This window comes from Pyxicephalus adspersus, chromosome 3 (assembly GCF_032062135.1).
Source record: "Pyxicephalus adspersus chromosome 3, UCB_Pads_2.0, whole genome shotgun sequence".
Lineage (NCBI taxonomy): Eukaryota > Metazoa > Chordata > Amphibia > Anura > Pyxicephalidae > Pyxicephalus > Pyxicephalus adspersus.
The window spans coordinates 130,491,638-130,504,495 of record NC_092860.1 but is presented as its reverse complement, the minus strand read 5'-3'; positions in this window follow the sequence as shown (position 1 = coordinate 130,504,495).

Below are 12,858 nucleotides of genomic sequence, written 5' to 3'. Positions count from 1 at the left end.
CCCCCCCCCCCTGGTCCTCAGAGAAATTTCCTTCCGTGAAACCGGTCCCTGGGGCCAAAAAGGTTGGGGACCGCTGCTCTAATGTCCACGGGTACAATAACATATGATATAAGTTTAGGTTTACAAAGTCCTCTGTTGCCCCCCTTAAGACACACACATGTGCCCACACTCCTTGCTGGTGATGGTGATCCGTAGTGATTACAATCTGTCCATAAATCTTCAAGCACTTGTGCAGTCATTTCCTATAGACTTGAAATGGGACATATTTGTATAGGTAGATTATTGATCCATTTAGGTCAATGGGAATTCATTGCACAGTCCCAGGCAGTAGGCAAAGAAAATGAATTTAGAATATGTTAAAGACAGTGGTAAGAAATGGTAACGAAGAACATTGTATCTAACCTGAACTTGTCCCTAATGTAGACAGATACACTTACAAAAACAAAACCCCCAAAAACATTATTTTGCCAAAAATCTATCAGACACAAAGCTACTTATGAACATTTTATTGTCGTTTTAATTTCGGAAAATTTACACATTAGGAAAAATGCATTTTCTAACTTCTTATGTTTCTTTTGATTAATAGTATGTATAGTATATAGTACTATGCAATTGTAAACCAGAAAACTACTTTAGTTTTAAGTTGGAGTATTCACATTGTATAAAGATTTCAGTGGTGTCCAGTTGCATTTTCCCAGAAGCTGCATTCCATTCATGTAATGTGTATTTCCTGTGGTAAGCAAAACTAATAATGCTTTCTCTACCTCGAGCACCAATACATTTCAGTTTCCTAATGTGTGTGCACTTCCAGTGAATTCTGTCACTTCTGTAAGTGACTTCTAATGAATTGACAAAGCTGCATTATGGTAAATTCGATGTTTTAAATACAGAAAGTTGGCAGAAACTGGGACATTTACATTTGCTTTACATATTTTTTGGATAAACATAATAGCTGCCATTGCTGGTCTTGGTGGTTTTGAATCAGAAAATGCTATAGATGTTTCTTTTGAACAGTAACACAAACAAAAGGATAGCTGTCATTTCAAATCAAGGTAAATACCATTTTTAAGTAAGAGCACGCAAATTGAATGTGTACTACTATAACAGTGGTTTCCACAAAACCACAGTTTAGCCAACTGTATGTCTATGTCGAAGTATGGAAAATGTATTATTACCCATCCACTTCTAAAACAATAAAAAAAAACCCAGTGAAACCCATTGCGCTTTGCAAGGAATAGGTTCTTGCTAAATATGCCAGTGACCTCCTGACTGCAAAATCTAAAAACCACTTCTCTGTTCTGATCCTCCTTGTATCCTATATTTAGCTTTTTAAACTCTATACTACTCCATAACTTCTCCATTTAGCTTATAATGATCCTGTGCTTACTTAGATCTCCTTTTACCTTTTTGGATGATCCTTACCTATTTAATTATTTACACTATGTCTTCTATTTATTTTGTTTTTTTACTGTTGGTGTATTAATGGGTGCTCTTCTTGGACACCTTCTATACTTCATCTATATCCAGTCTTTGCCAGTTGAGTAAGCTAGTTAGCTAACTGTTGTTTCAATATTATTTCTGTAGTGATGATACTAAAATCTATTTTTTTTAGCTTCCAATCTCGCTTCCCCATTATCTCTAACTATTGGCCATCTCTGCTTTCATTTCCTTTATCTTCCTTAAGCTTTATGTGGATAAAACAGAACTAGTATTTCTTCTTTGTTAGCCCCTCCCTGACTGCCAGTTAAACAGAAAACTTTACTAAAAGATCCAATGCCCTGTACAGACATCTGATTATTGTCACTGGAAAAAATCTTTTGTGGTTGTTTCTAGTGGCAGATGAATGAACAATTCTGTTTTTTGCAGTGAGGAGGACGATCGAGCGTCATTTGCTGTTGGTTGTTCATCATACTGCCAGGCCAAGCAGACTGATGAACAGCATTGGGAGACCACTGTACACAAACTAGATTCAGATAAGCATGACCATTTTATCAAGACAACCGGCTGAACTAAGAACTAATTTGTTGGATGTTTTCCAAAATGACACCTCTACTCTACTAATAAATATGACCCTTTTGTCACTCCTTGCCCTTAAAATGCGACCTTAAAACCCATGTTAAACAAGCACACATTTTCAGCTGTAAGTTATTCACTGCCACTCAACTAATAATGCTTCCTACTCCACCATAAAAAGGCTTACCTTTGTCATTTACCTCCTGTTTCCATCCCATAGCCATTGGAAGATTAGGCACATACAAGTAGTGCTATATGCCCTATGGTTTCTTCTTTTGACATTGCTTTGCTATAGTACAATATGTACTTGAGTCAGAAACAATATACAGACTGTACTAAATTCTATTGTTATATTTGTGTATACTGCAACACATTTATGTTTGCTTTTGGATTACCCATGCTATGCTACAGCTGGCCTAATAAAAGTACAGCACTTACATATATTAAAAAGCATTAGATAATTAAACATGCATATGTACATATATTACACACAAGGGAAAAATTGCTGCCAAGACAGAAAAAATCAGGTCTCTTATAGTACGATTTTATTAGGCAGCATACTGTAAAATAGAGGCAGTTTTCCCACCAAAGGATAACAAAAATTGATACAGTTTGTGCATTACTACAATTGTCAGACTTCAGCATACTTTAACATGCTGAGGTCTTTGTATGGGGTAAATTCTCATTCACTTCACTCCTGCAATCTGGTTACAGCAAACATTAGGAATATGTTAGGAGATCCATCAGAATCATAACATATGTAAACATGGCATAAATAATTATAGTGTGGATTGCATATTATCACAAATCATCTATATTAAGTTCAGCAGTTTAATCAGCTGTAAACTTTTATCCACACTGCAAATTACACCTTTTATTATTGTCAACATAAGAAGCAACATAAGAGGACATTGTAATGTCATGCAAATAAATCTTGCCATCTGTATGTCTGAGGCTGTAAGTACATATGTGCACATAAATAGGTAAATATTATTTATGAACATGCAATATCACCAATTGTGCAGATTACCCAACCCAGTCCTAACATATAGTCAGGCATACATAATATTTATTTCAACATCCCAAACTAGATGCTGAATGTCATCTGTATCCTATCCTATAGCATAGACTAAAGCTGCGTACACACTTCCAATTTTTATCGTTGGAAATGAACGACGAACGATCGATTGGTCAAAAATCGTTCGTAAAAAAAGTAACCAACGACGCCGACGAACGAGAATAGTCGCTGGAAATGAACGACCGGACCGGCGGATCGGATTGGACGACGATCGTTTACCATCTATCGTGTGTACGGTTGTTCATTGATCGTCCATGGTCAGAGCATGCGTGATGAACGAACGTTCGTTCACTTCCTGTCGTGCACGTCACTTCCTGTATCGCTCAAACGATCGCATCTATTGTGTGTACAATATCTGCGAACGATCGTGTCGTTATCTGCATGTACAGGATCGGTGCTATACGATCGTTCGCCGATATCGTGCAGGATCATTCGTCGTTCGTTTACCAATGATAATTATTGGAAGTGTGTACGTAGCTTTAGGGTCTGATTTATTAAAGCTCTCCAAGACTGGAGAGAATACACTTTTATTAGTATAGTTGGGTTATCCAGCAAACCTGGAATTCATTTCTTAAAAGTAATTTGCTATTTGTTAGAAAATGTTTTGAATCCTGGACCAGATCCATTCCAGGTTTGCTGGATCACCCAGCTTCACTGATGAAAGTGTATCCTGCCCAGCCTTGGAGAGCTTTAATAAATCAGGGGCACAGTGTTAGCTCTCTGTTGACTAATCCCCTTCTCCATGTTTTTTGGGTATTGACCTAGTCTATGGTGGGACCTAGGATCTTGTCACTAACTATGACTGTTTCTAACTATGAATAAATTACCTATTCCTGTATTTTTTTTGCTCTCGATAATTGTTTCCACAACCACCTAGCACTATTTTTTTTACTTCTTCCTATCTATACTTGTAAAGTAAACCTGGGGAACCTTGACCTGAGGGTAAACTTAAAGCAAATTAAAGTGCTTTTTTCATGGGGCTTTGGAAAAGACCTGGCTCTACTTTGAATTTATAACCTATGCCTAATCTCATGGGGACATGTAAAGATTATGTGGTAACAGTTTTCAATTCATGATTCTAAAACCTAAAATGTAGTTCTAAATTCTAAAATGTAGTTGTCCTAAAGGAACAATTTAAAACCTCCCTGTTGATGAACCCTGAGATTCATTTCTTCAGTGATGTTAACGTACATACACATGTTAGGTGTTTGAGCACGACCATTCGTCTTGGCCAAAAATCTGACATGTATACAGTGGTCCCCCAGTGACAACCCTGGTGGATTGATGAACAACCGATTGGGATTTCCTATGGATAAGAGCACAGCAGGGTGTCATTCTCTTGTCACCTCCCATGGAACAGAGAGACACTGTGTGTACAGTACTCATTATTTCATTTGTCACTGACAAGGATCATGAAAAATTGTTAACAGCAACAGTGATCTGACATCTCTTCAGGACTTTACAGAAGTCATCTAACATAGGCACCACATGGTATATTCACTGCAGTCCTACATTTCTTTACTAACAAATGTACAAAAAAATCATTGTACTAGATGTCTTGTAAACCATCAAAAGCAATATAACTTTATGTTTATTTCACCAACTATCCAGTTGGAATCTCAAATTAGCTAAACCCAAAACATGTGTTGGGACCATAACAAACACTGCTTTGCTCACAATATCGCTCCAGCTTTTCTATTCTGGCTGTCCAAAAACTGAGAGTTTGAATTTAAAGGCAAGCAAACCCTCTAAGAAATAACATTTTTTAAATTGATGTTATATAAAAAGGAATAGGGTATTACGTTGCAATGTATACTTTTTTCCCCAAGGCTATCTTTACATAATAAGTAATAATCTCCACTGGCTAACTGACATTAGGATACTTGTGGGTGGGTAAAACTGCAAACATTGCAATATGCATTTCAACTTTAGCAGTTTACCTGTAGTTTTTGTTAAGGATTATTTTTTCTGTAGTGTATATATTTTAAATCCCAGGTTTAATTATTAATAAAAGGTTGTTATATAGCTTTAGTTTGGTGGTGATAAAACATTTCAAACAAGCTCCCAGCCATGATTTTCTAGAAATAGAAAGTGATTTTATAAAGTTTATGCACAAGGTTGGGTGGAACAGTATATCAAATGCTAATCACATGCAGCCGCATCCAAGATAAAAAAAATCTCCATAGGGACAGTCAAGATGAGCAGGACTCATAATAGTTGTTTTCTGATGCTTATGAATCTGTTAGGTCCTCGGGCTCTTACGCTCCAGTTAATTGGTTCACACTGTATACTTTTGCTGACACAAGACCTAAATGCAATGTCAGAGCTTGCAGATATGAATATATTGTACTATGCACACAAGCTCAGACGCACCCCAGGCACCTGAAGCTATGTTCTCACTTTATTCATTATTTTTTTATAGCTCATTACCACAAGTCTTGGAGTATCAAAAGCATCCAGTAACATAAGGCAAATTTTCCCACAAGCCACAGGATCAGAGTTGGGGGTGTTATAGTTGTTCCCCTAAATATTGTTTCCTACCTGTATAAGAAAGGTGCCCTAGACTTGAATACTAAATGAGACACAGAGCCTGATTTATGGGTAATCCAGCAATATTTAAATAGATTTCTTAAAATAAAAAATAGTTGCTATTAGTTGACTAATGCTTTCAATACTGGACCACATTTATTAGGCATTTGCTGGATCATCCAGGTTCTCCCATGATAGCCTATCTTCTTCAGTCTTGGAGAGCTTTAATAAATCAGACCCATAATTATATTTTAGTAGGGAGCCTAAAGTTTATGTAAGTCAAAAGTGTTTATTCTAGGATGACAAAGGACTGCAACCTCTGTCAGTTTTTCTTTCTCTATAGGGCTTCATTGGAAGGATTTCCCATGACTTCCTTTCAAACTGATCATGTTTTACCAAAGGGAAAAAAAGCAACAAGGACACAGACAGAATTATGAATTCTGACAAGTGTTGGAACCTTCTCCTACATAATAATAGCAGCTGTAGAGTTCCCCTTACTTCTTCATAGTAAAAAGGGACTATTTTTCAGGGAGTGGTAGAACATTTCTCTACTGGGGCCCTAGATAGCAGAAAAAAAATTGTCAGGAGTTTCATTTCTGTTCCATTTTATCTAAAGATAAGAGCAAGCTTGGGAAAATCTCTAACAAGGACCTCTCTACTTTCTAAGAGAGAAATATCTGCCTGGAGTCCACTATCAGGGAATAGAACTAGAACAAGAGATCTAAATCTTCTCCTCTTATTTCAAAGATATTGAGTTGGCATACGCTTTATTAGAATCTACAGGTGTTGATTTTTTATGTCTTTGTCTTCCATCTTGCAAAAAAAACCTGGTGGTTTTGGTAGGTATGGTAGTCCCAACCCACTTACTGTTCCTTACTTATATGAATGTCTATTACAATAATGGACAATAATGAAGTATATAAAGCAAGAAATATAGGGCCAGACTTAGCAATTATGGATCCCGATTAGTCTGGGTTTGGAGGTGCTCAGGTAATTTACAGGGGTGCAGAGGGAAATTTGAAGGCGATTCCTATTATTGGACTTTACTAGAGATAGCTAATGAGATACAAAAAATTTGACTTATCCAAATCTCTAACAAAGTTTATGCACATTGAAACTAGGCCAATCAAACTATACACTTGAAGAATCAATACAAAATCAGCACAATTTGCATATAAGTAAAATATGAATAAAATTGGTTTTCCTGTATCTTGTTGAACATTCATAGACTTTATAAACATAAATTTCTCAGCTTGCCATTAAAGTCTTTAAGATTGTAGCTTTTTTTGAGCCTCTCCTGTTTGTATCTGTCTGTTATTAGCAATACCTATGTATTGTACAGCGCTATGTAATATGTTGGTGCTATGTAAATACAGTTTATTAATATTAATAAAGTGGAACTGAACACTTCTGAGCATGGTGCCATCTTTCAGACTGCAGTTGCCATGGTGCTGTAAATGTGATCAGTTATGAAAGTTTGGTTGAGAGCTGACGTAAACAAAATGCCAACTGTGACAATTATATTTAAAAGCCTGCTTTAGGAAGGAGATCTAAATCTTCTCCTCTTATTTCAAAGATATTGAGTTGGCATACGCTTTATTAGAATCTACAGGTGTTGATTTTTTATGTCTTTGTCTTCCATCTTGCAAAAAAAACCTGGTGGTTTTGGTAGGTATGATAGTCCCGACCCACTTACTGTTCCTTATTTATATGAATGTCTATTACAATAATGGACAATAATGAAGTATATAAAGCAAGAAATATAGGGCCAGACTTAGCAATTATGGATCCCGATTAGTCTGGGTTTGGAGGTGCTCAGGTAATTTACAGGGGTGCAGAGGGAAATTTGAAGGCGATTCCTATTATTGGACTTTACTAGAGATAGCTAATGAGATACAAAAAATTTGACTTATCCAAATCTCTAACAAAGTTTATGCACATTGAAACTAGGCCAATCAAACTATACACTTGAAGAATCAATACAAAATCAGCACAATTTGCATATAAGTAAAATATGAATAAAATTGGTTTTCCTGTATCTTGTTGAACATTCATAGACTTTATAAACATAAATTTCTCAGCTTGCCATTAAAGTCTTTAAGATTGTAGCTTTTTTTGAGCCTCTCCTGTTTGTATCTGTCTGTTATTAGCAATACCTATGTATTGTACAGCGCTATGTAATATGTTGGTGCTATGTAAATACAGTTTAATAATAATAATAAAGTGGAACTGAACACTTCTGAGCATGGTGCCATCTTTCAGACTGCAGTTGCCATGGTGCTGTAAATGTGATCAGTTATGAAAGTTTGGTTGAGAGCTGACGTAAACAAAATGCCAACTGTGACAATTATATTTAAAAGCCTGCTTTAGGAAGAATGATTAAAACTTGATGACGCTAATACTGTGGTAGCCAACGTTGTTCCATAGGGCTAGCTATGTTTTGTGCAAGTGATCAATGTCAAGGTTTTAATATCAGCAGAAATAGATAGTCCTGGTGTAAGGTGTGGTTACGCTCAGTGGTAGCACAAATACACTGGGATTACCGTGGTGATATTTAAAAACACAACAAAACAACCAGCACCGTACCTCAACACAAAGGAATCAATCGTATGAAATCATGCAAACATTACTAAAAAAAGTGAGGAATACTAACATATAAAATATATTTCCGTAATACAGAGGTTACATCTGCATGCCTATTGTTCAAACAATTGTGCAAAATACTAATGCAAACTGCAACAGAAGTGGGGTTGTTAGAGGTTGTATTCACATATTTAAAAGAAATAAATCAGATTTGGTTTAAATTGAATTCCAGGGGAAACTACCCTGTTGAAATATATTCATGTAAACGATTTCACATGTCAAAAGTTTTGCAATTTTGTTCAGTCAGCCTTGTGATTCAAACATGCCTTCTAATTGCACAGCCAGTCAGGTGACACGGCTATTCTTATTGCAGCTTATCTGCTCAGTGAGCAGTGAATCCGTACTGTAATAATGGTGATTCATTATGTAATGACATTACTCACCCTTTTTATGAAAGTAGCAGAAGAGTGTGAATCACAAGACTGGCTAAACAGAAATTCAAATCTTTTTTTGCAGGTGAAATAGCTTGTGTGTATTTTTCTGTTTTGATGCAGATCGTCTTTAAACATTTTGCCATCCTGATCACTTCAAAGTTGATGTAATCTAATAAAAAGATGAAAACATAGAATTTTTATAGATTTGGGAAGGCTGGCAAAACTCTGTGTTATTGCTATCTGCATCCCCATGGATGAATTAGGGCATAGTCCACAAGCAGGGCTCGTAGGGTTGGCAGGGGCACCACATAACCCAGCACACATCATGTTACTGCCAATGAACCAATCTTCCATCACTATTTAGCCAAGACCTTGTTGTTGCTTTTCCTGCATATTTTGTGCAGTTTTGTCACTGGATTGCTGTACTTACAATTCACCCATTTAGGGACAGCTGGGACCAAACTAAATGCAAAGCCGGGTGACAACTTACTTTATTCTTGTAGTAAATGGCAGGTGTACTGATTCTGTGAGGCAAACTCTTGCAGTCTTTGCACAACCAGCCATGGATGGCTACAACATCTCATGTTGGTTGTTTGATACTAAGGATAGCCAGTCAATTTGGAAGGAGGGGAGGAATTGTTGTAAGGCGGGGGGGGGCAGAAAGTGTAAAACCAGTCAGGATTAATAATATAGAGACTACTTCCATTATATGTCCTAGCGATCATAGCTACTGAGAGAGAAAGCTGTGAAATACTCAATTAACAAAGCCATGTGGGTGCCACATGTGATAACATGGCTTTATTTCTATCCAAAAAGGTTAGCATAAGCCCCAGCATTAGTAATACTAAAATCTAAACTGAAAGACAAAGGAGGATTCCAGGACGACGCGGGACCCAATCAAGAAATCCTCCAGAGGGATTGATGGATGGGAAAAAGTAAAGGTGAGTTTGTTTTTTTAGCTTAGCTCCACCCTAATGGTGGTGGTGGGGGGCTTTTTTCCATAATATGCAAGTATGCACAGCATCATGGCATGCACCTAAAAGAACAACTGTCATTGCTACACCCCCCCCCCCCCCACACCAACATATTTGCATATCCATAAACCACTAGTAAACCTAAAGTAAGTTTACATCTGCTTGAAAAAAATTTGCATAAGAAGTGCGCATCCCTTTATATTTAAGGGTGATTTCAATTACGTTTTATGCTAAGGTAAAACTTACAATTACCAATCAAGCAGTCATCACTAGTCTACAGGACTGAAAGTTTAAGGAAATCTACGTAGGACTCAGCAAATAAACAAAAAAACAAATCAAGTATTGCATATTATCCAATAAAAAATGGAACATGACTGAAGTACCCTCAGCTCTTCTGTGTACTGTCCATTGGAACATTTTTAAATTATCTTGAGCTGTTACTATGTTATCATTTTGTTTTAGATGCTGTGATTTCATTACAGGGGCTGCAAGAGATCTATCCTCAGGAACCAGGAGGAGGAGTACAAAGTCTCTGCCAGTCTCTGTGATGAGTGACCAATCAGAAGCAGAGGTATGTCCCTGAAGAATCTCTACCTGTCACACAGAAGAGCTCACAATCTAATATCCTTAACCTAGTCATTATTTTTCTAAAATTATTTATTTGGCAAATATTTTCCTAATCCCAAAACAAAGCTTCAATCCAGGTTTGCTGGATCACCCAAGTTCACCCAAAAAATCTATCTTCTCCCAAAAAGTCTATCTTCTCCAGTCTCTATGCTTTAATAAATCTGGTATGTTTTCAGGAATTGGAAAACGTGTTCAAACTCAATGCAGACACCTGAGGTTTAAACCTAAGAAGCAAGCGCTGATATGCAAGAGTGGTAGCCTATATTAAAATATAGTCTAGACTGTACATATTTTATTTTATGTATGTTTTTTTTATCCAGGAAGTGTTTTATTTGTAAATTGTCACTTGCAATGGAAATCTTATCCTAATCCCTTGTTATTATATGACCGCCCACATGCACAGAACAGACAAGGTCCCAAAGGGTATGAGTCCAATACATCTTTATAAACAACAGCTGGACCAGCAAAGTGCTACTGCATATGAGAGAGACATATAAAGAGCCCAAATGTCCTTGTTGTGAAACACAGTCCCTGTGTAACTTCCTCCTCCCCAGCTGTCCCTGGATTTGATGTAATGTACAAAACTCAACTAGGGATGAGCGAGCGAGTTTTTAAAACTCGATCTTGCAGCAAATTCGGCCATTCTCGCTTACCGAAATTGTAAGCGAGAACGGCCGGTGTAAATTCGGTGCCAATCAAGATCGAATTTTAATTAAAAAAACAAACAAAAAAAGGTGGACTGTGCTAATCATTGAATGCAATGAACTCAACAAATAAACATTCTGTTATATTAATTAAATAAAGGGTTACATTGCACTAAACTGTTCAGTTCCTTGCATATTAATTCATGTGTTACATTCAAATATGGCACCATATGGGACTCCTGTTTGTTGGTAAACATACATATTCAATGAGGATATAATTAATAATCACAGCAGTGAATCTTAATATTAGCTGTAATTATCAACAGTTTTGTTTTTGTTTTTATTGATATTACAAAATTCAGTGAGGGTTGGGGGGTCATTGAAAAACTAGGAGTATCCCAAAGGACATGCATAACAGCAATGTGTATAGATGTAAGGTTGGCCTTAATGTTTAGTATACAGTATATGCTTATTCATCAAATCAGCTGAAAGAAGATTCACCCATTAAAGTAGATTCTTGCATTTACCCTCATATAGTGTACAGGCATAATATCTGGCCAACTGGTTGGTAGCTATGCTATATTTAATTGAGACTAATTAAATTATACCTGTAGCCCTTAATATTATTGCTTGGTAGCATTACACAGACAGCATGGTATTTTTTATGCTTACCTGTCCACTCGGTGGCGCTATTTTCTGTAGCATCTAAAGATATCTATTTACCTTTGAAGTTTTTTAATGCAATTTTAAAATTGAAAACAACAGGTTAACCTTGATGCCAAGCAGGCAGTCACAGGTGATCATCTATAACAATGAGAACTGAGTTTCTTATTTAAATAACGTCTTTTGCATTGATTTCAAATGAACCTGGCAACACGCCTAATCCACACACTTCTTAAGGGTTAGCATCTCAAAAAGATCTGAAGTCAATGGAGCAGCATGACAGCCAGGTAGCAAGTGTTTTCCTTACTTTATCTTCTAGTAAAGTTTTTAAATAAAAGGTACTATAAGGAGTCTGCAATTACCTTTATTGGCCAGAAAACATTACTTTGAGTTCCCTGACTTTACCTGCCCCTGGGCTAAAAGTGTCTGCAGACAATATAGGAAATTTCTAGATCCTTGTGTTTAGTCTGCAACATTTGTATAATTGTAGACACCTCCACAAGTCTGACTATCTGAACCTTCTCAGGACAGTGTTGATTTTTGATATGACCAAATGACCATTGCTGTCTGCTGTTTAAAGGCCATGTCATATAAGCTATCCTGTCACTGGCAGAAACAGCCCAGAACAGGATTTCTAATGCCCCCTTCATACCTGTAGTAAAAAATTGCATGTTCCGGGGTGCATAGCAAGCTGCTGTCTTCGCCTGGTAGTGGAAAACACATTTACACACAGTTGTAACTGAGGCTGTAGCGATTCTTCCAAAAGCAACCATGCAGCCAGATATTAATATTAATAAACAGGATTTATATAGCGCCAACATATTACGCAGCTTTGTAGCTTAAGTAGGGGTTGCAAATGACAGACGAATACAGACAGTGACACAGGAGGAGAGGACCCTGCCCCGAAGAGCTTTCAACCTAGCAGGTGGGGAAAGAAATATGACTTGTTGCTTATTGGAACTGTACTATGTTCCAATGCAGATGTAGACACAGCCACAAAACCGTTCCCAACCACTCCCATTCACTTGAATAGTAAAGGTTGGGACTGCCCTTGAGCAGAACACAGAACACTGTGATTCACTGCTGGTCTGAAATGACCTTAAAGATACTATTCATCTACTTCCATGGAGATGCGGTGGGGCAGCAGTGAAGGTGTGACAAATCACTGGTCGTGCTAGCAAATCTTTAAACCAGTTTAATGCTCACAGTTATAGTTGCAGGCAGTGACAGGTTTATGTGTCATGCTGCTTCCATACAAGAGATAGAATACTTTATTTGGTAGGTAAATCTCATACACATAGATTTTCTGAAAG